A 25,593-nucleotide genomic window follows, 5' to 3' on the forward strand; every position below is an offset into this window, starting at 1 on the left:
CCGAGCGGCTTAGCCGCCGGTAACACAGGAAACGCTGTGAATGGCTGTTCAGATTTGAACAGCCAATCACAGCGATCGCCGACCGGGGGGGGCACCCCTGCCCCCCCTGGGCGGCGAGGGGGGATGTCTGCTGTCAGGGACAGCAGACATCACCTAACTGTCACTGCGTCTATAGACGCAGTGACAGTTTGAAACCATGACGTACATTTATGCCATGTGTCGGGAAGTACTTCCCGACCATGACGTAAATGTACGTCAAATGTCGGGAAGGGGTTAAAATTGTCCAGAGACTCCTAGTCATCCCACAAGTATCATTAGATCCATGTAGATAGAAGTTGCCAGCAACTTTCACATCACCTCACCCTGCTAATGCATTTTTAGTCATTTTCAAGATGATAAAATGTAACTTCTCAGTTAAAACAATAAATATTCCCACAAAAGCAAAAAGGAATTCAAACATAAAATATTGTGATTTATTGTAAAAACTATTATAATTCAAAAGAGGGTATTAAACTCTCCAATAAAATGAACTATAGTATTTACCACAGTAGATAGTTTTTTTCTCTCTGCTTGCTTTTTACCAATTTCATACCAATGCACATAGATGATAAACTCTACATTTTTAAAATGGGCTGAAAGTGTATATTTATCTAATCCCTTCTGGATATTATACAAATGCTTTCCAATGTGCATGGCATGGCGTATAGATGCTAGGTGTATGAGGACACATATGGAATACAGAAACATATAATTTGATGGCAGATAAGGCATTTGGCCCAACTATTTTGCCCCTTTTGTAGCCTTCCGGTGATCTCAACCCTATTTGAGCCTTAGTTTTTGTAACGATATTCATATGCCTATCCAAAGCATGTTTAAATCGCTCTACTGTCTTAGGAACAGATGTACTAAGCTTGAAAAGTGATAAAATGGAGAGTAATAATGCACCAGCCAATCAGCTCCTAACTGCTACGCCACAGGCTGTGTTTGAAAAATGACAGGTACTTTAACAGCTGATTGGTTAGTGGGTTATCACTATCCATTTTATCTCTTTTCAAGGCTTAGTACATCTCCCCCTCTGCCTCTTTAAAACTGATGGGAGGCTATTCCACTTGTCCGCTACCCTTTCTGCAAAGTAATATTTACTTAAATTTCCCCTGAATCTATCTCCCTCCAGAATGTCTCACTTCTGTATTTTGTTAAAAACCCTAGGGGTACTGTATACTGTATTTTAAAGTTTCTGTCATGCCCCCCCCCCCCCCCCCCTTCCCTGCTCCAGACTGTATATAGAGATTTTTTAGTTTTTCTGTGTAAGTTTTGTGATGTAGGCCATTGACCATTTTAGTTGCCCATCTATGTACTGTCTCTTGGATGTGGCTGCATTAACCACCTACTGTATACTGTATAGTGTAATTATTACTTCTTCTTTTCTTTCTGCTGCTGATTCCTCTCCCTATGCAACCAAGCATCTGACTTGCCTTCCTCATTGCTTTGTTACATTGCGCCCCTGCCTTTAAGTCACCTGAAATAGTGGCTCTTGGATCCCTTTCCTCCTCAGTAGTTTCCATCATTGTACCCATGATACTATATTTAGCCTTTGAATTTTTGAGACCCAAGTGCATGATTTTACATTTTTTAGCATTAAACTGTAGTTGTCACAATTTGACCATTCCTCAAATCTACCTAGATCTTCAGTCATTTGTTTTACCCTCCTAGTATGTCTGATCTGTTGCATATTTGTGTGTCATCTGCAAAACTGCATATTTTCCTATCAACACCATCATACATTTGTCATCAACAAAAAAAATAAAGAGCACTGGTCTAAGTACAGATCCCTGGGGTACTAGTAATACCTGTATGTCCCTTCATAGAATGCACTCCATTTACTACTACTCTCTGTTTCCTATCCTGCATCCATGCTTTGAAGTGTGATTATTAGTCTTTGATGTGTGACAATGTCAAATGCCTTACTAAAGTCTTGATATGCTTAATCAATTAAATATGTACATGGTTACATTATCAAAAATGAAGATCAATTCATTGAATTATCCCTATCTTATGCATTTGACATTTCATAACAATGCAGACTCTGATTGGTCCCTCTCTGGCGCTGTAGTAGACTCTTTATTGCGCATGCACAGGTCTCCAGGAAAATGGCACCCATGCCGCACTCACGAGGACACCTTTATTGTGCAAGCGCAAATCACCATAAAAGGCCGTGGTGGCCATTTTCACAGTGATATTTGCATCCAGGGCTATTGGAGAAGTGAATATAACTAAACGGGGCGCAGACCCCTACACACCTTGCACCCATTATAGATTCACCAGTGCCTTCAGGATGTAAAAATCCCCAAACTCTTCTGGTGACAAAGGGGACAATTTATTAACATTATTTTTTTCACACCCTTTTAGTTTTATTCTAGTATCACCTGAATGCATTGGCTTTGGATTCATTTTCACAAAACTACTCCACCTACTCACAGTGTGCCCTGTGATAATAACACCAGCTTCAGATGGCAAGTTCACAAGATTATTTTGGTTCACTCTTTCTGACAAATTCCTTCTTAGATGGACAAAACCATGTGCACTGCAGGGGGGCAGATGTAAAATGTGCAGAGAGAATTTAATTTGGGTGAGTTATTTTGTTTCTGTGCAGGGAAAATAATGAATGTTTTATTTTTACACTGCAATATAGATTATTATTATTATAATTTTATTTATAAGGCGCCACAAGTGTTTCGCAGCGCCGTACAAAGGAACAATACAGGGAGACAAAAACTTGGCATAACATTGAATAAATAACAAAAATACAGTACAAATAAAGAGCACCACAGTTCATTACACATTACAGCTTAAATGTAAGTAGTGAGGACCCAATCAACATACAACTAGAGGCTTGAGGCCAATGATGGAGATGAGTATGAAGATGGTCACTGAGTGTTGGAGTAAAGGAGAGCTGTGAGTGAAATGTGAAGAGAGGTGGGCTTTGACAACAGGAGGGAAGAGGGCCCTACTCGGAGGAGCTTACAATCTAGTAGGAAGGGGAGACAGACAGATTACAAGAGGTGCAAGCGAGGGGGTGGTGGTTAGATAGCAGGATGTAAACAGGAAACAGGCAAGGGGTCGGAGAACTAGCTGGTTTATGCAGTGGAAGGGTACGCTTTGATGAATAGGTGAGTTTTCAGTGCCCGTTTGAAGCTTTGCAAGGTCGGGGAGAGTCTAATGGAGCGAGGGAGTGCGTTCCACTGAAGGGGTGCAGCACGGGCAAAGTCCTGTACTCTAGCATGGGAAGCAGTAGATCTCACTTTGAAGTAAAACCCCACCCAAATCTAATTATATCTCCACATGTTATATCTGCCCCACCTGCAATGCACATGGGAGGTTATTCAGGTTGGTGCGTAAATTTCCGAATTCTTTCGGAGCGGTCCGCACGCCACGCTGTGCGGACATCGTACGAAGAAACGCCCACCGGACCTCCGCATACGGACGGACTCACACTAGAAGAACAGGGCGTGTTTACGGACGACATCCAAACCTTGCGTGTGCGGTGGACACACACATATTCTGCACGGTCTTACAGCGTTTGCACGGTCTTACCGCGTCAGAACGGACGGGAACCTGCCCGTACGCACCGATGCGGTGTATTTTCGCAAAACTCCCCACTATTATCTGAACTCCGAAATCGATCACATGACCCACTTATGCAATTAGGCAACCTCATTAAAAAGTGTTTGTTTGGAATTGAAATCAATTAAATCCTAATAGATACTTAAACACATTACTACCACATTCATTACAGACATTAACCCTTACATCATGTGAAGTGCTATATATTCATTGTCACCACTTTATCTAGGTTTTATGTATGCATATTATATCATAATTGCACGTGAAATGCAATATTCTACAATGTGCTAATTATTACTAACACATACTAAAGGAAACTTAACAACAGGTATAAAAAAAGTGTGTGTGTGTATTTTGTTGTTTGGATAATGTTAATTGCTCTACAATTATAGTACATTTGTGTATTGCAAGGATCTGCACACTACAATAACATACATCTATATACAGTATGTACCTTTTGCTACTTACAAATATTCTAAACAATTTACACATATACTGTTTAATATAAAAAAAACACACAGACAACTTCTAACTGTAATCAACAATTTATTTTTTAAACAAAATATTTTAACGTAAAAAAGTGGGAAAAAAAAATTCAAAGCAGCAGGTCAGTTAGGTCCTGCAGATCTGCCAGGACCAGGTGGAGGTGTTCCCTGAGTCTCAGGAGGGCCCCACGTACACCCTCATCTGCTTGGGTAGGCTCATCTGTGGGTATGTTAAAGGGGGTAAAATTAGTAATGATAATCATGAATACATTTAACATATACATAAATCTAATAAATGCAAGGTGACATGTGTGTATATATATATATATATATATATATATATATATATATACATATATATAGGTAGATAGGCAAGGCACAACCCACAATAATGGATAAAGTCCCGGTGCCAGCTGGAACCCTATACAGGGTCAATATACAATATACTCACGCTGCTTCCCAGCAGCTGCAGCAGCACACGGTATGTAGGAAAACACGAGGTTGCAGAAGCTCCTGCCTCCTTGTGTTTTCCTACATACCGTGTGCTGCTGCAGCTGCTGGGAAGCAGCGTGAGTATATTATATATATATATATATATATATATATATATATATATATATATATATATATAGCAATCTGATGAAGGGGTGATATCCCCGAAACTGTAGACCAGTAAAGTTTCACGTTTTTTGCACCGTTTGAAGACTCAGAGTGCCGCTGCTTTCTTCCACTATCTATATATATATATATATATATATATATATATATATATAGAGAGAGAGAGAGAGAGAGAGAGAGAGAGAGAGAGAGACATATATAAATATATATGACACATACATCTATACATACATGCATACATACTAAATATAAAGCCTGTTTTTGTCCCTCTACCCTTTACTCTGTAGAACACCTCACAGTCATAGTGCTCCTTCTGAATCCCAACCCACCCATGACTAAGCTATGAGAAGCATTCTAATGAGCTCCACCAATAACAACTCATCAAAAACCGCTCAGTGTCTGTTCTCTGATGCAACGTGGCATGGGACTTAGTCAACTCTCAGGAATGCACAGTACATTTGTGCAATCATGGATGGCTTGGCTGCTGATGGTCTGCTCCATAAATCATTGTCATAATGCCAGGTAGGTGAAGCTGCAGCACTAACCCACTCCCATGCACAAAATCATTATTAAGACAAAATCAACCAACAATTATGTTTGCAAAAATACGTGCAAACCACAGGGGGTGGCTAGCTAGAGGAGGGCCCAGGGGCACTGACCACTTATGACTCCATTCTAAGCCACGCCTGTCCATACTCCATTTATGCCATACTTAATCTAGTTTAGAAATATCAATCAACTGTAAACTCTATTCACCTATATGAGGCTACAGATTGTACGCTTGCAGCAGGGACATGTAACCCTTAGATGAGCACGTCATCCCTTTAATCCAGGATACAGATTAAGTACACAGGTTCAGTGGCAGTTAAAATCGAGCTGAAAGCCATCCCCAGAACCTGTGTAATTAACATGTGTCCAGGATGAAAGGGATGACTTTGACACCCAATCTAACCCCTAAGTGTGTCTGTTGGTACCCAGTTTGTTTTATGACTTTATACTATTGTAAAACACAATTGAATCACCAGTGCTACATTACAAATAGTAGTCCAAAAAATGAGTAATGATGCATTATGTATACATACCACTTTCATTAACCTGCACCACCTCACAGGCCTCCTCCTCCTCTGGCTCCACCTCCTCAACTTCATCCCTGGCCTCCTCCACCGCCACCACCTCCTCCTCCACTTCCTCCACTTCCTCCGCCACCTCCTCCACTTCCCCCGGCACCTCCTCCACCTCCACTTCCTCCGGCACCACGTCCTCCACCATCTCCTCTGTCACCTCCTCCCGGGCCTGCCCCGCCTCTGCCTCCTCCCGGGCCTGTCGTGCTCGATCCTGTGCTGTGTTGGAGAAAAGAAACATTAGTGCCAATTAGGGGTCATTGGGGCAGATGTATTAAGCCTTAACAAGCAATAAATGCAAGGGTGATAAGTAGGTGATAAATGTCCAGCCAATCAGCTCCTTACTGACTTTTATCAAACACAGCCTGTAACATGGCAGTTATGATGTGACATCTGGCCCATTGTATGCATCACAATCAATAATCCTATAGAATTACATATTAGATCCACATGACTGCATGTCAAAGAGGAAGTAGCACATATATAGTGTATGGCATGTTAAACTCATGATCAGCCAGTTTACCTTATTGACTTAAAAAAGTTTATGTAAGCAATCATGTAAAAATGTCCATTTATTGTGTAAACACTCACATTGAGCAATCCTGCCCCTGATTTGCTGGAGCAAATCTGGCTGTCGCCTCCTGAGGTCTGACCATCGCCGCTCCAGCTGGGCGACGCTCCTCCGCACCTGGGTGCGTGCGGGCCGCGGCATAAGCATTACGCTTCTGCCTATTGGTGATGAACGGCCCCGCACGGCCCAGCCTTCTCTCCATAACGGAGACCAGTGTCCTGAGCTCCGCATCTGAAAATGGGGCTGCTCTGCCATAGGCCGCCATCTTAGCAATGGCACAATACAACCAATCATGTCCTTTAATTGGTTGTTCACAGTGAAATTTTATAATAACTTTATTGATCATTTTAACATTAACAGCGTGTATGCGCCACAACAAATGGCTAAAACATCGCATAGCCAAACAACACTTTCTGTAGGTTGGCATCGCTGCGCTAACCTTTGCAGTACTTAGTATATTCCAAACAGACAGGGTGAAAGAAGTTTGAAAACCAATGTAATCACCAAACATGGCAGAAGACAACAGATGAAATAGTGTGCCACAATCAGAGGCGTAGGGAGGGCGGAGCCACTGGAGCTCACGCTCTGGGCGGCGATTGGCAGAATGGCGCCGCCGGCCCGCCACCCCCCCCTCCGCAATCGATCCGTGCACTAGACTAAACATAATAGTACTAACGGGCAGCGGGCAGCGTGCGCTGGCGGCTGCCCTGCCCGGGGGCTCGGGCCTGCCTCCTGCCCTGCTCACCCGGTCCAAACATCACGGACGGTGAGGCTGGGCGTCTAACTCCCTACTCTCTAAGCTGCTGCTGCTCGTGACGGCTTCCGGGCAGCACAGCAGATTCTGGCAGAACTCCAGGGTCACCTGCCCATGCTACCCTCCTCCCTGGCTACAGCAGCGTCATCAGCCATCCCAAGCGGCGCACTCTGTAGCCTGGAGGAGGAGAAGGTGTTCTGCTGCCGCCCGTGCCGCCCTGGACCTGCTGGATCATTTATCCTTAAGGTGAAGGTGGATTTTTTTTTCTTCTTTATACAGCTAATTGATGTTATAAACTTGGGGTTTGGGGGATTGGTGGGGCCCAGGGGAGGGGTGGGGGGGGGGGGGTCGGGAGAGTGAATCTCTCTGGCTTCTGCTGCCACCCTGCTGTGCTGTATATATCTTTATGTGTATATATATTTATTTATTTACAGCATCTTATACAGCGCAGCAGATTCCGTTACAGTGTCTAATATAGCTCAGCAGATTCAGTAACAGCACCTTATATAGCACAGCAGATTCCGTTACAGCGTCTTATACAGCGCAGCAGATTCCGTTACAGTGTCTAATATAGCTCAGCAGATTCAGTAACAGCACCTTATATAGCACAGCAGATTCCGTTACAGCGTCTTATATAGCGCAGCAGATTCCTTTACAGCGTCTTATATAGCGCAGCAGTTTCCGTTACAGTGTCTTATACAGCGCGGCAGATTCCGTTACAGTGTCTTATATAGTGCAGCAGATTCAGTAACAGCACCTTATATAGCACAGCAGATTCCGTTACAGTATCTTATATAGCGCAGCAGATTCCGTTACAGCGTCTTATACAGCGCAACAGATTCCGTTACAGTGTCTAATATAGCACGGCAGATTCCGTTACAGTGTCTTATACAGCGCGGCAGATTCCGTTACAGTGTCTTATATAGTGCAGCAGATTCAGTAACAGCACCTTATATAGCACAGCAGATTCCGTTACAGTGTCTTATACAGCACAACAGATTCCGTTACAGTGTCTAATATAGCACGGCAGATTCCGTTACAGTGTCTTATATAGCGCAGCAGATTCCGTTACAGTGTCTTATATAGCGCAGCAGATTCCGTTACAGCGTCTTATATAGCGCAGCAAATTCCTTTACAGCGTCTTATATAGCGCAGCAGTTTCCCTTACAGTGTGTTATATAGCGAGGCAGATTCAGTTACAGTGTCTTATATAGTGCAGCAGATTCAGTAACAGCACCTTATATAGCACAGCAGATTCCGTTACAGTGTCTTATATAGCACGGCAGATACCGTTACAGTGTCTAATATAGCGCAACAGATTCCGTTACAGTGTCTTATATAGCGCAGCAGATTCCGTTACAGTGTCTTATATAGCGCAGCAGATTCTGTTACAGTGTCTAATATAGCGCAGCAGATTCCGTTACAGCGTCTTATATAGCGCCACAGATTTCGTTACAGTGTCTTATATAGCGCAGCAGATTCCGTTACAGTGTCTTATACAGCGCAGCAGATTCTGTTACAGTGTCTTATATAGCGCAGCAGATTCCGTTACAGTGTCTTATATAGCGCAGCAGATTCCTTTACAGCGTCTTATATAGCGCAGCAGATTCCGTTACAGTGTCTTATATAGGGAAGCAGATTCCGTTACAGTGTCTTATATAGGGAAGCAGATTCCTTTACAGTGTCTTATATAGCGCAGCAGATTCCGTTACAGTGTCTTATATAGCGCAGCAGATTCCGTTACAGTGTCTTATACAGCGCAGCAGATTCTGTTACAGTGTCTTATATAGCGCAGCAGATTCCGTTACAGTGTCTTATATAGCGCAGCAGATTCCTTTACAGCGTCTTATATAGTGCAGCAGATTCCGTTACAGTGTCTTATATAGGGAAGCAGATTCCTTTACAGCGTCTTATATAGCGCAGCAGATTCCGTTACAGTGTCTTATATAGGGAAGCAGATTCCGTTACGGTGTTTTAAATAGCGCAGCAGATTCCGTTACAGTGGTTTTTAAGTTTTTTTTTCAAATGTAACATGCCAACACATGTTAGCCACGCCCCCAATTCATTACCAGGGGGGGGGGGGGGGGGGGGCGCAAAATATGCCCTTGCTCCGGGCACCATGACACCTAGCTACACTGCTGGCCACAATATACAGTTACACATATCTGTACAAGGTACTACATTAGTCAGCCTTAGTGGTCAGAAAGCAATACACCACTAACATACAAAACAGTGCTTTACCTTTTCCCTTTCCCATGGTGCCATTTATGTACCTAGCATCAAGGCAATATTTATAGGCCTATCACATGTGATTTGGATGCAAGCAGTGATTACTAATGCATGAGTTGTGGACTGGATGAACATATGGAATGGGTTAGTGTAATTTGTTGTACATACCAAACAAGTGCACAGTAGAAATGAACATTCACATATAGATTTTATGTCTGGCCAAAGTTGTAGGTGTTTATTGGTGTTCAAATCTGCCAATAAGTACAAAATCAGACTTTGAAAGTATGCCTGGTTTTGTACTTTTGTTTGTCCGCTGGTATGGGTGTGGCCTAAGCGCCGCACGGTGTACGCTGCCGTACGGAACGCTGCCGTACGGAACGCTGCCGCAAAGAACGCAGGGTGTGGCTGATGTACGCCAATGACAGAAATTTGTATATAAAGGTGTGCTAGAAAAACAAAATGGTGTTGCAAATATGTCTAATTCTCAATCAGAGGGAGAACAGGAGTATCAGGGCCTCCTGGCTCGCCTGGACTCCAGCACCTCCTATGTGCCCCTCACCAGAGACCAGCCATTGGGAGGTGAGCAGGCAGCTGGCCCATCAACATCAGGACAATCGACAGATGCCCAATCTGCAGCTGGGCCATCTTCTGCCTCAGCAGAATCATTGGGAACACAGCAGGCGCTTCCCAAGAGAGTAGCCTGGCCAGCACTTCAAGTACAGCGACTGGTGGCCGTGGCCGTGGGCGTGGCCGAAAGAGGCCAACAGAGGAACCAAGCAGCAGGAACATGGCATTCGAACCACAGGAGCTTGCCATACTGGTACCCCGTGCATGGGATTGGATAGAGTGTCCACAGGAGAGGTTGACACACACAAGGAGATGGAAGATTTGGGAGGACATAACTGTGGAGATTAATGCGGTAGCTCCACAAGTTCGTGAGGCGGAGCATGTGAAGAAGAGGCAAGTTCAAGTGTGTTACATTTAAGCAGAACAAGACCAGTAATGTTTTTAATAGATGTTAGATGGAGTTGGTAAATGGTCGGTCACGTTGCTAGGAGCAACAGACATGATTGCCATGTGACTTAGTCTAGATTTATTGTAGGGTGAGTGTGAATGTATCTTCTAAGGGTTGGTTTTATAGTTTAACATAATGTAAGTGATGTGGAATGAAGCACATGTTGTAATCTGTAGCAGATTGCAATGGATGCTACATCAAACGTCAGGAGTGACATGTAGTAATATGTAAACTTTGGTTGCAGGTGGCATGACTTCAAAACCAACCTCAAGAAGAAAATGACCAAACGGTGGGAACACAGCCACACCTCTGGGGCTGGCCCCATACCAGGCCGCCTGAAGCTCACCCCCCTGGAGGAGATGGCTGAGGGCTGTATAGCAATTGAGGAGGTCCGGGGGGTGAGCAACATGGATAGTGAGGCCCCAGTGGACGTTTTTGCTGCTGTTTTAGAAGGTAATTTGTTTGCATGACATAAGTAGTTTTTAATAATTTTCAAGGAATGTGTTGTAATTGTAAGTTTCTCTTTCAGCAGCATCCCCACCGTTTGGTCGTGAATCTCTTGAGGAGGCGGAGGAGTCAGTGCCGCCTGCCACCAGTGGCAGCCATGTGCAGCAGCAGCAGCCAACGGCCACACCGGATTTGAACAGGTGGGTGCAGATGTTTGGGCAGATTCGTCAGCAGGGAGAGTTAGCATCAGAGTGGCTGCGTAGGACCGAGGAGGTCATGCAGGGTATTGTCGGCACCCAGCAGGCAATAGCTGGGAGCCAGCAGGCAATTGCTGGGAGCCAGCAGACAATTGCTGACACCCAGCAGGCCATGGCTGGCACCCAGCAGGCCATAGCTGCCAGCCTGCAGGTGCTGACAGCCTACATGTGCTGGCAGATCAAGCCAAGAATGAGCTTATGGTGGAGCTAGTTACCACCAATAGGGCCCTATTGTCAGTCGTTTCTGGTGCATTTCCAACACCAGCACTCCCTGCTGGCAGAAGGGGAACACCATCCCCCCTTCAACAGCATCTGCTCCACCTGCCCCACCATCCCAACGTGGCTGTGGTCGTGGCCGAGGAGCTGCTGCACGTGGCAAGGGCCCTACCACGGACAAAAAGAATCTTTCATTTAGCTGTGTGTGTCAGCTTCCTGTGTGCAACCCAATTCCGTGCACAGGGTGCCCACATTTGCCCTCGGTTCAAATGTCTTGTTTGATTCCCCTGTTGCCCTCTTTCGGCTACCATTACCGTCTGCTGTACTTGAAGTGTTGGTGCTATACTTTTGTTGTGAAGCCACCTGATGTGTTCCTAATGATTCTGCTGTGGTTATGTATGCAAACAATACATATTTTTTTTTTTTTTTCGTTATAAAATTCCTGTTATGGTAACTTTAATTTTTGGCATGTGCCAAAGAACATGCTTTTAAAATGTTATGTTTTAAATCTTCCTGGAATAAATTTTCCGTTTTATCCCCAAATGTGTGCTGTTATTGGTGAATGTAAAAGTGACATATACATTTATATTAGTGATAGCAAGTTCTGTCCATTGCATACAGTGTAAATGTGTGTAAAAAATGCAGCCGTGCTTTCAGCATACATTTGTGTGTTTAGTAATGGTCCATTTAAGCTGCAATGGTTCCAATTGAAGCAATGAAAAGAGTGTAATTAATGAGTAATGAGTAAAGGAGTGGATTGTATTGTGTTCAGCTGACATTGGTTCAGGTGCGCCCGTACTGATTGGGCGTTCCGAATGCCTAACGCATGACCGAGTGGTGTCCGCAAAGCAATACTTGCTTATGAAGCCGCATATTTCCTGCCTTTTTGTTTGTGTGCAGTCGGTGTGCTGTCCGAATGCACGCCTACCAGAATTAGTGCACTCCCTCGTGTACGCCCATGTTTATGCCCAGTTTAGCCTACTTTGAAACTACGCCCCTGTGTAGTTCCGAATGACGCCCATATTACGCCCATATTTGACGAGTGAATGCGGTGCACATTTCTGTATGGTATTAGTGAGAACGAGTACGGAGACCTTGCGTGGCACATGCGCATAGCGTTGCCCACGCATGCCCAGACGTCTAAAAAACGCCATCCGAAAGAATTCGGAAAATTACGCATCGATCAGAATAAGGCCCATGGTTTTGTCTGTCTAAGAAGGATTTTGTCAGAAAGAGTGAACCAAAATAACCCCCATTGTTGCAACAAAAAGAAAAAAAAGACAACTGGTGTTAGAAGAGTCTCAAAACCTGGTGTGACAAGAGGGGCTGTTTGAATGACTGCAGCATAGTTGTATGACTATGGTGAATCTTATTGTTTATATTGTCTCTCTCAGAGGCAGAACTCTGGGAGGCAATGGAGTCATCTGCTGCCGGTCTCCTGCTCTCAAGGGGGCACCTCTCCACCAATTTAAATCCATTAATTGAAAGCCATCAAAATCGCTTCTGTAGCTGAGTTCTGAAATATATATATCTATATATATAGATATATATATATCTATATATATAGATATATATATATATAGATATCCACCAGACGGGCGGCACTCGTGGAAATAACAGGCAAGACACACGGAGTGCGCTTAACGTTTCAATCTTTAACAGATTTTCATCAGAAGCGTTACATGTGTGTAAAAAACAGAAATAAATACCTTCACCAGCCCCGTGTTCAGCACAGTCCCCGCCTCCGGCCCGCGTTCCCGCTCACCTGCACACTGACGCGTCGCATACCAAGTGACGTCACTGGCTCCCGGTTGCTAGGGAACAGTCAGCCGCTTGCGAATCACAAGCTACAGCTACTTCCCACATCCGGTCTTTCATGCCGCCCAGTCAGTAGCAACACCATGTTGTCATAGTGACGGCGTTAGCTTCCCGCGATCACCTGGAGACCGCAGCACTGTGAGAGACAAAAGATACCTATCATTTGCATGTTGAAGGCATTGGCTAAATACAAATAACAAAGTAACAAGAGAGAAAGAGACAAGAGTGGATAGGGCATAACCAATAAGCATTATCAGGCAAAAAAGCAAAACATCAAAATAAATGGGGTTATAGAAAGCAGTTTAAATTGAGCTGTTCATTCAGACCGAATGGACTGATGGTATTTAACATATATGTCCATCTGGCTTCTTTCTGAAGGAGCGCCCTGGCTCTATCTCCCCCACGAATGTTCGATGGCACACTATCGATGATTTTATATCTCACAGTAGATTCACTGTGTTTCATATTCTTGAAATGGCGTGCCACCGGTTGATCAGTCTCTCTTCCTGCCAACGCTAGATGGATGGCACTTCTGTGCTGTGCCATCCTCTCCTTAAACTTGCAGGTGGTTTTGCCCACATAACCAAGGCAACATGGGAACTTGATTAAGTAAACAACGTAGGAAGAATTGCAAGAATACACCTGTTTAATTTTGTAAATTTTCCCGGATCTGGGGTGTGTGAATGTGTCCCCCGTCTTCAAGAAATTACATGTTGTGCAACCAAGACAACGATAGTTGCCTGGTTTCTTGCTGAGAAAGTGTGTTTTTTGGTCTGGTTTCATTTTCATTGGGTTAGTGTTGACCACCCAATCTCTGATACTGCGACTCCGCTTATAACACGGGATGAGAGTGTTCTCTTTCAATAGAGGCAGTTCAGGGTCTGAATTGATGACTGGCCACAGACTTCTTGCTTTCCCAATTATATTCTTACTCGCTGTAAAAAATTCTGTAACAAAGATGGTGCTCTTGTCCATTCTCTTCTTGGGCTTAGCCACTCGCAAATCAACCCTGGGAATGGTTTTGACCCTGTCAATTGCTTTGTTGATAATTGCAGAAGTGTAACCCCGTTCCAGGAATTTGTCAGCCATATTTTTAATTTGAGAATCCTCCTCGACTTGATTACTGCAAATTCTTCTAACCCTACACATTTGAGAAAATGGCAGGGCATCCTTGAGGGGTTCCGGGTGGAAGCTAGAGGCCAGGAGCAGTGAGTTGCCATCTGTCGGTTTGGTGAAGAGGGTTGTCTGTATACCTCCCTCACCTAGCAACACTCGAACATCCAGAAATTAAATGTCACTAGCACTTACATTGTAAGTGAATTTGATATGTTCATCCTGGGTATTGATTTCTTCCATGGCCTGTATAAACTCATTCTCAGACCCGTTCCAAACCACAAAGATGTCATCTATGTATCTTTTGAAGAAGACACATCTCGAGGCAAAATCAGGATTCTCAAAAAACAAAATTTGTTCAAGGTTGAACATGAAACAGTTCGCATACGTGGGTGCCACACAAGCACCCATTGCACACCCACGCACTTGAATAAAAAACTCTTCCTGGAAAATAAATGTTGCAATGTAAGGGAAATGGCTGGACCTGTATACAAGGGGTTGTTTTCCAATAACCTTCTGGTAGCCTGTATACCTCGATCATGTGGTATACTTGTATACAGGCTAACCACGTCTATTGTACATAGCAGATGGCTACCTGTAGATAAGTCCAGTTTATCTAGTTCATTAAGGAACATTGTGGTGTCCCTTAAGTACGTTTTCTCAGCCTGTATGACCGGCTGTAAGAAAAAGTCCAAGTATTTGGAAACGTCATACAGGTAGGACCCCCTCCCCGAGACAATTGGTCTCCCCGGTGGATTAATTAGCGATTTATGTATCTTAGGGATAAGATACAAAACCGGGGTGAGCGGGGCAAGACACACGGAGTGCGCTTAACGTTTCAATCTTTAACAGATTTTCATCAGAAGCGTTACATGTGTGTAAAAAACAGAAATAAATACCTTCACCAGCCTCGTGTTCAGCACAGTCCCCGCCTCTGGCCCGCGTTCCCGCTCACCTGCACACTGACGCGTCGCATACCAAGTGACGTCAGATAAGGGGGGCGGAATTGTAGTATTGAACACCGATGATTATTTAAAGGAGGCCTATGGCCAATTGAGTGATGCCACAGTGTACCGTAAACTACCCGCAGACCCTACCCAGCAATTTGTTTCCGAATTGGATTGTGTCCTAGAGACAGCTGAGCAGGAGGGGATGATCACAAAAAAGGTGCATTTATCTCTAGTTAACAAAACCCTGCTCACCCCGGTTTTGTATCTTATCCCTAAGATACATAAATCGCTAATTAATCCACCGGGGAGACCAATTGTCTCGGGGAGGGGGTCCTACCTGTATGACGTTTATATATATATATATGCACTCTCTCCCGCTCTCTCTCTCTCTCTGTATGTATATATATATATATATATATATATATATATATATATATATACAGTATATAATATATATTTCATAACAAACAATATATATTTTGAGTAACGTTGTGTGTGTGTGTGTGGGGGATACCAATATTCAACTTGTCTCCGGGCAACTGGGACAAACTTACGCCACTGGTCTCTCTGATGCTAAAGGAGACAATATTTCAGACACCCTGAATTCAATTTACTAAGATGGGAGTGCTATTGAAGATGGGTTGTTGCCCATAGCAACCAAGCAGAGGCTACTTCTTACATATTTAGCACCCTTTAGAAGATAATAGATACAGATGGAGCCAGGCTCATCGAGCCTGCTCCAGGTGCATTCAGCCGCCACCCCGTGCCACCCATTCCTGGCAATGGACGTGCGAGCGTCCATGTGTACTGGCTCCATCTGTAGAATCTGATTGGTTGCTATGTGAAACTTTCCATCTTCAGTAGAACTTACCTGCCTGTCGCCCTAACCACTTTTGTTTACAACTGCATTGTGGCAGATAGTTTCTATATTTAGTATAACAATATATAAAATGTCCCATTATATATATCTTGTTATCTATAATTAACTTCAGCTCTGTTCTTCATAGTGTACATTTATAAGTAATACATTTGTTCTTTCCACACTTGTATAAACCTGAACGTTTACATGGGAACCATCGTGTTACATTCATTACTGTAGGATAAGTGTCTGTTACAGACTATAAGAGGCTAGGAGATAGAAGATTTTTTACAGGATTTATCCTTTCTGTAAATTATAATTGGTTTCTCTGGGATAACAGTTTTTAATATTGCTTCTTGCTTTAATATGTTATAATATTTCTGAATGAGTTCTTTAACCACATTAGAGGAATGGTTGTATTTTGAAACAAATGCTACATTATATTGTGAGTTTATTTCTATTTTATCACCAAGAGACTCTTCATTGCAATCTCATTTTTATTAGAATTCTTCGTTTTGTTCTTATCTGATTTGTTCTCCACTTTGATTAAATCTTCCACATTCATTAACGTGTCTTCCTTTACATCTGTATTTAAAAGATCTGCTGGATAGTCTCTAACATCTTCCCTTCAGCAGGTAGCTTAAACATTTTTAGGTCAACAAAAATTCCTTCTCAATCTCATTAGCTGATGTTTTTGGGGTGTTTTGTTTCCAGGGTAAGTTATATGTACTTTTATATTGCAAAATGCAAACCACTCCCTTCAGTACCTTCTTGCAATAATATTGGAATGATGGAGGAACCTCTAACCTCTAGGGTCACATTCAGGATATTAAATAGATTCCTATTTTAGGTGTAGGTGAATAACAAATTAAAGTGTAATGGGGCAATTTCAGGGCATTTTCTAAGTGATCTCCCTAGATCACTTAGAAAATGCCCCTACATCGCTCCGTGTGTAGGGGACATAGTGATAGTGATGCGTGGACTCGCACATCGCTATCACCCAGCAATTAATATCCAGCATGCTGGATAAATCTAGTCACATTGCAAATCAGGGCCAATATTCTCACCGGAGAACACTGGCCCTGACAGATCGCTCAGCAGACAGCACTGTGTATTTTTTTTTATAGCTAGGTGCTTTTCCTGGTTTCATGGCTGTCCTCATCACTTGTAATTGAGGTCATATTTCCAGAAGGATATATATACATTAGATACAGTACAAAGAAGGGGTGACTAAAATAGTGTATTGTCTACCCTACATTACGCAGCCCAAAATAATAAAAATACCTCAATATGTATAGTTTGGAGAAGGGAAGTGGGGACATAATAAAAACTTTCAAATATTTCAAAAAGTATTGAAAAGGTAATTTGCTACTTATGTCTTTAACGATACTCTATCCCTATTGACTCTCTTATTATTGACAATATATTTACCCTTCCCCTTTCCTTACCCATTATAACCCTTGTTTGCTTATCTTTTTCCTTTTCCAAACATTTGAAAAAATGGCAACAAATAATCACAAGCATTCATTTTATTGTTAAGATGATGTACTTTATTGTTGCCTTCAATGTAACAAATGTATGCTATGTACATCATCTTCATTCTTCCATTTTCAATAAAACTGTTATACAAAAAAAAAAAAAGGTCAGGGAGAAAAACATTTTTCAAATGAAGAGAAGTATTAGGACACGAGGACATGCACTGTAACTAAAGGAAGGGAAAATTTGAGGAAGAATTACTTCACAGAAAGGGTAGTAGACAAGTGGAATAGCCTCCCATCAGAGGTGGTAGCGGCTGACCGTAGAGCAATTTAAGGTTATCCTTACAAAGAGATAATAATCAAATAGGGTTTGAGGTAACAATATGGTTAAAAAAGGGGTAGACTAGATTGGTCAAATGATTTTTATCTTCCATCAAATTCTACAGTATGTCAATTGAAATATGCTCTTGACTGGGTTGGAAGGTCGACACAAGCATTATGTTGACAATGGCAAGGTCGACAGTCAAAATGTTGACATGAGTTTTTTCCGTGTTTCTTTGAGCTGACATGTGCCGCCAGGCGGTGTTTTATGCCCTACCATCCACTATGGCTTGGTGGGAGAATAAAATAGTGAGCCCGAAGCATAGTGAGCGCAGCTGTACACTTCGACAATGTCCATATCGACATGTCAACATTCAGGATAAAAAAGTGAAAACTCATGTCAACCTTTTGACTGTAGACCTTGCCATTGTCGACCTAATGCTTGTGTCGACATGATGCTTGTGTCAACCTTAGCCATGTCAACCTACCATATTTCAGGTCTCAAATAAAAAGTTATATGAAGGTGCCCTGCGAACTGCAGCTGGTTTAAGGATTGTCGGTCCCTTAACAATAATCAACAAGGAAAAAGAAGAAGAACCAGCGATGGCTGTTTCTCAAGTTATTTGAAAATATGGATGACTTAAGCCTTGTCAACATTCAGTGGTCGACCCAATGCATGCCGACTTAAATAGGGTAGGCCCAATGACCCCGCCCCCCTTGCCTGGACACTGCTAACCTTCATTTTCAATAGTGTATACTCACGTTTCTATAAATCTGCACACATGCCTTGTAATCACTCACAACGATGTTATGTTGCTTGAGCTGATTAAATGTATAGCAACAGTGTGTGCTGAATAGATAGATAAATAAATCTGACATGAGTGTTCTATTACTGGTAAATGAACCGTGAAGTATTTCCCAGTACTAAATCTATACAACATAGTATTCCTAAGTGTCACTTATGTGTACTACAGAAGAGTTTTAATATCAATTACAATAAGATGCAAATGGTATGAAAGTGCCCACTTGTATAAGTAAGTGAAGATAATACAGAAATTAGAGCCCAGATACAATGGCAGAGAAACAGCTTCTGACATAGGCAATACAACCATGTAATCGTACTCACAGAAGGTACATAGGGGGTTATTTTGGTTGATTTGCAAGGCTGCAAATCCTTGCGAGTCCATCAAACTCCGCCTTGCGAATCCTTTGCGAGGCCACCACCCATTTGCAGTGTGTGTTCACATGCACTGGCAGCGAATGGATGTCTTACATAAACATCCATTCAGGGTCTGCAGGGAAACACCCACATCATTCGATGGTCGTTGGAAGTGGGGGGGCCAGCTGACATCCGGTATGGTCAACTACCATGCCCTGGCGCCAACATCACTAGGCAATTTCCATGGGAAACTCTGGACATTCCCATTGGCGAGTCCCAGGCTCGCTGCCCCGTGACCCCGTCCGCCGGCCGCAATGTCGGGTGCATGCACCCGGCTAACAATCTGTTCACCGTGGACGCACGCACCCGGCGCATGCGCAGAGATGCGCATGCACATTTAGAAAACATTGAGCTCTCATGCGAGCGAACAGACCTGAATAAGGTCCATAATGTAGCTATCTTGATGAATATTATATGGTGAATGTGGTGACAAATAAGTGCTTGTAAGAATGAAAACTTTACCCTTCCTTTCCCTATGGCTATTGCAGGCATTCGGCTCCGCACCGAAGCCCAGGGATCAAAGGCTTAGTCAGGGCCTGATTAAAGGTTCCAGGTGCCCTAGGCTAATACAATGTATCTCCTTGTAATTCTGCAGAACACACGTGTAATGGCGCTCAGACACTCGCCACTTATACTGCCCGTGTGCATGTAAGGAAGGTGATAAAACTGACATGTGGGATCTAATGTTTGTGGTGTATGAAGGAGACATTGGCTTTAGACTGCTCAGCTGGTGCTGTAGCAGAATGTATATAAAGTTATGGTTCCATCATTAAGTTACATCGGCACAGCCATCCGGCCGTCACCTCAAGAACTTCACCCTCCACAGTATATTTGAATGGGTGAAAAGTAACTAAGAAACATGGAATAAATTAGGCCTTCATTTTATACCTTGACTGTCATATGCAAGGCACCCCTCAGTCCTGGCACCCTAGGCTACAGCCTAATCAGCAGGTTGGTTAATCAGAAATTGGGCTTAGTGCATATGGGAATACAGTAAATTCCTTGAAAATAGGCTTTTTGTCCCTTTTTTTTTGTGCATCCAGGTCTAATTGTTGATGTAGGTTGTATTTTGCAACCAGAAGCCATTATAAACCACAATACGAACTGATTGCTTAAGGTTTGACTGACAGACAAACCCAATGACATCACCTGCTGGAACCACACATAGGGACTAATAATAAGTTGCACTATTAAACACAAATGCCAAGTTCTTGACATACAGCACAGAAGTAACTTGCATATTTAAGTATACAGTATGTCCATCCTATTCTGAGTTGGAGGCTAATATTCCGAATCTGTCTTTCCATAAAATAAGGCATTTCATGGTGGAAACCGGACGATAGCAAATCGATTTCACAGCTCTATGATGATGAGACAAGGGAAGCCTATTGCTGACAGACCTCTATTGCCGACGCTAATCATGACAATTGCAGCGACCTATTGTATTAAAACAGGCTTCAATGGCTGCTGCTCTGTCTATCTCTCAGGCTTCACTTGAGGCATCAGAGCTAAGTATTCTCAGATGACCACACTGAGGGTGAAATGTAATAGGATGAGAGATTCAGAAAGTGGAGATTTGGTAAGAAATCTCCAGTTTTCTTAAATCATTTAGGGCCAGATTCTCTAAGCTTCAAAAGTGATAAAATGGAGAGTGATAAACAGCCAGCCAATCAGCTCCTATCTGACATTTTTCAAACACAGTCTGTGACATGGCAGGTAGGAGCTGATTGGCTGGCTGTTTATCACTTTCCATTTTATCACTTTTGAAGCTTAGAGAATCTAGCCCTCTCACTGCTAAACTAGTTTGCTTTCGAAGCGTAAATGATTGCCGCTTTAAAAATACGGGAGATTTCTTACCAAATCTCTCACTTTCTGAATCTCTCCAGCTGCCGGGGGGGCACAGCTTCCGGGTTTACATGCAGCGTCCAAGCCTCACCCCCAACACATGACCAGAAATTGTTCAGAATATTTGCATATCTTCCCTGCAGCAGGGAAGATGAACCGACGCCGCATAAGATACACGTGGACGCGCATCGGATCGTAATTGTTAAAAATACTGAACGATGTGCACTAAAAATCGAATGATTAATCGTTCAAACGATCAAAAACAATCAAATCGGACGATAAATCGTTCTAGTGTGTGGGCACCTATAGTTTAGCCAGGGTTCCAATGGTCTGTGGAGCTCCTTATGGTCTGTGCCAATATAAGCAAGGAAAAGCCGTCATAAGCATTTAAAAAGCTGCTGGCTGCTTCTCCTCCTCTATATCAGTGACGATGGGACTGGTCAGGGTTGCCCTCAGAAATTGTGGGGCCCGGGACTGACAAAATAGGCAGACCCCCCAACCACCTATTGTTACCCAAATTATTTTAGTCAGATATTTTTGGCTGCACCCGCTAATCTTGCACCTCACGAACTGCACCATCAATTTGATTTTTAACAAAAAACCTAAATGACCAGAAAGGGGGGGGGGGGGGGGGGCATGATCTGTACACTATCTCTGGACTCCAGTGACCCTGCTACACCCCTAGAAATCCAACCAGGGGCACAAAAGGAATTTTGTGGGCCCTGTAGTAACATATTGAAGGGGCAGCTGTACTAAGGCATATCCAGACAGGTCCTTCAAATCCCCATTTCAATGTAAAGAAGCAGTGAATGGGCCTACTGTGCCTCCCAACATTTTATTCAGACTGTGACTGAAAAGCCGATGTCCTGTACAGTAAGTGCAGTTGGGATGTCTGCAGAAAGTGACCTGTAACAAACACGAACCTGACATTTACAGCGAATGCTGTCATTTGACATTTGTTGTATTTAACATTAATTGCGTATTCTTATTGTATTCATTTGTATATTGTTATTGACCATTGTGCATGCCTATCAGAAGGGTGGCAGACAAAGTCAATTCAAGCAACTTGATAAAAAGTAGAACGAGAACAAAGAATTGCATTTATACCCTGTAAGTATTCTACTTTCCAAAAAAATGAATGTACTGTATAACATCTAGCGGATAGATTTTTATACAGGGCACGTAATGTACAGTGCTTACAGTATGATGGACATTTGTTCTACTAATAAATGTCACCAGTAGATTTCACAGAATACAAGATGAGAAAGAAATGGGATAAAGTGAATTTGACCTTGATCGTCTGGCTGACACAAATAACATTTCCATTTTATTGCATTGTCATAGATGGGAATGTGTGGATACATAAGTACTACAGTATTTGTCCTTAAGAAAGCTCCAGAATTCATGAGGTTTATAACAAAAGGAAAGTAAAACATTTCTGCGTGTACCTCTTCCCTGTCTTTGCTATAAGCCCGTACCTCCCAACTGTAACGATTACAGTGGGACAGTCCCGGTATTTGGAGACTGTCCCACTGTCCCTCCCGTGGCAGGCAATATCCTGCAGGCGAGGGCAGTTGGGGGGAGCCAGAGAACATTGCTGCTCTGCTATGTGCAGAGCAGCGGTGATCTCTGAAGAGTTGAAGGTGCATGGCATCTCTTCAGTGCAGGCAGTAGCGAGGGAGTGCACGGAGGGTGCGCCACCGAAAATGATGAAAACAAAGGTCATGGGGCCTCTTCCCAAATACCCGCTCACCCACCTGGTAGCCTCACCCTTTTTTGGGGCAGCCTGTGCCTTCGGGGTGAGTTTCAAATGTTGAGAGGTATGTATAAGCCTGCTACTAAAATCTATGAATGGAGGTAATGCAGTTCGAGTCTGGCGGCTGTGCGCGATGCTGGCTGAACTCAGAGGTTTTTTTTTAAAGAGACAGAAATATACAATGTATGTTTTTTCTTCGTAAATTATTGCCCCTTTAAAAACAACCTCTGAGTTCGGCCAGCACTGCTCACAGCCGCCAGACTTGCACTTCATTACATACAGCCGCTATTTGGCATCTGGTAGGATTCTGCTTCATCTACACGAATACTGGGGTAGATTTATGAAATGACGATCAGGGGAATATGCGCTATCCCCGTAGCTACAATATTTTGTATTGTGCGGCTGCCTCCTGCCTAATTTATGAACGGTCAGCATCACTGACCGTTCCACCGCCTGCAGCTATCGACTTTGACAGCTGCAGGCGGCAATGCCCTATGCCCACAGCAGGGACAGCGCTGTCCCTGCTGCTGGCTCTGAGCTGCGCTGGGGATCTCGCGTGAGTAGAGAGATCCCGCGCATGTGCAGTCCGGCTGGCCGCGGAGAAGCAGACAGCGCGTCAGTAACACTGACGCGCTGTCAGCTGGAGGAGGCATCGCCGGAGGGGGGAGTTAAATCTTAGTAGATCTTGTCGCTGTCCCCTCCTGCTTCGCCTCTCTACTGAGGCGAAGCAGGAAGTGTTATAGCAGCGCTTTTAGCACCACTATAATAAATCTACCCCACTATTCCTACATGTAAGTTCTACAGGCATAACCCTCTGAGGCAGTGATGTGATGTATAGCTTCCCTTTTGGACTTGTAACTTGGTGGGACTGCTATGCTGTTACTGGTTTCCCTCCTATATCCCTATAGATTGTAAGCTTGCAGCAGGGCTCTCCTCCAAGTCTGTCTGTTGTTACCCAGTTTGTTTTATCGCTGTCTACCATTGTAAAGCGCAACGGAATCTGCTGCGCTATATAAGAAACTGCAAATAAATCTATATAATAAGTTGAAGAGTCTGTGTGCGTGTGTGTGTGCGTGTCCGTGTGCGTGTCCGTCGCATTGCGGACACACCATGGCACTCAGAGACACCAAATTCAGCAACAAGATACCTCTGAACCCGGTGGTGTGCACCTCGAAGCCCTTTTTGGGAAATTTCACTTAGAAATTTAAAAAACACCAAGTTTTAATTTTCCTTCATTGATGTTCTGGGGAAAAGATCGATGATCTGGGAAACCGTTTGCGAAGGAACAACTCCATACCTGATTTCATTGCTGTCATTGAGTATGAATGACACATTCTAACATTATGATGAAGGCTTTAAACAATTAGGAAATAATTGAGGATATACATAGACCACACATAACACACACACATACACATTGTACACGCACACACAGTACACCACATAGCACACAACACACACATTTATACGTAGAGCACCTCACACACTTACACATTGGACAGATACACACACACAACACACCACATGCAGTACAATACAAATCCATGCACTCTACAACACACACCCAAAAACAGTACAACAAACACACACTTAAACATTGCCAGGATACGCAAAGCACACTACACACACATATATACGTAGCACACATCACAAACTTACACATTCGGCAGATACACACAACACAACACTCACAGTACAACACACACCCACATTCACTACAACACACACCCAAAAACAGTACAATACACAGAACACACACACTTAAACATTGCACAGATACACACAGCACACTACACACACACAGATTTATACATAGCACACCTTACGCATAGGGCAGATACACACAACACACACACACACATAACATACCTCTAACAGCAACAGCACAACACACACCCACATTCACCACACACCCAAAAAACAGTACGACACACACAAAACACACACTTAAACATTGCACATATACAAAAAGACACAACACACACATACTGTATATACGTAGCACACCTCACACACTTACGCATTGAACAGATACATACAACACACACAACCACATACACTACAACACACACACAAAAACAGTACAACACACACAAACACACAGAACACACAAAAAATAATTTGCCGTTTATTTAACAGTCTGTACCGGCAAATAAAAACTGTACCTAATGTACCGTTTCTACTTTGTTCCTCATATCCGTCTCTCCAGTCTTCCAGCCTGTCACTGCGCTCCTCGGCCAGTTGCACTGAGAAATCTTTGTCCTGGCCAATGCACCCATTGATCAATACAAAATGGGTACACTGCACTCACCCTGTTAGTCAGTTGGATATCAGGCACTGCTCTGCCTTAAGGGTTTCCCAGACTCTTTTGGTTCATAGATAATGTTTGGTCGATGGGCATGAGCGCTGCATGCATTTGTTTGAATGTTATAAGTGTAAGAAGTTGAAAAATAAGACTGAGATGAAGATTTGTCATGTTATAGTGTACAATTTACTCAATAAATCGTGAAAAAAATATGTGTACATAGAAGTACAATAAGGAAATGAATGTAGGGTTAAAAAATAAATTCTGATTCAAACGGATAATTGTTTGGATGGCGGTGGGTTGCGAAACAAATCTATAGGTGGAGGGGGTATGGATATTGTGGGCATAATTGGTGTTTGGTACACCTACAGGGGGTCCCCAGTTGATGAGAAATTTTCACTACAGTGTCACCGTAGGTGGATTTCCAATTGGTGTTCAGGTGGTCTTTTAGGGACCCCTTTACAATCCCGTTGGTCTCTTCTCCTGGAGCCTACGGTCTCCCTCAGTGCCTGACTATCATTAAGGGAGACCATAAGCTTAAGGAGAAGAGACCTACAAGATTGTAAAGGGTCCCTAAAAGACCACCTGGACC

The sequence above is a fragment of the Crinia signifera genome, chromosome 9 (genome assembly GCF_055691185.1).
Source record: "Crinia signifera chromosome 9, ASM5569118v1, whole genome shotgun sequence".
In the NCBI taxonomy this organism is placed as follows: domain Eukaryota; kingdom Metazoa; phylum Chordata; class Amphibia; order Anura; family Myobatrachidae; genus Crinia; species Crinia signifera.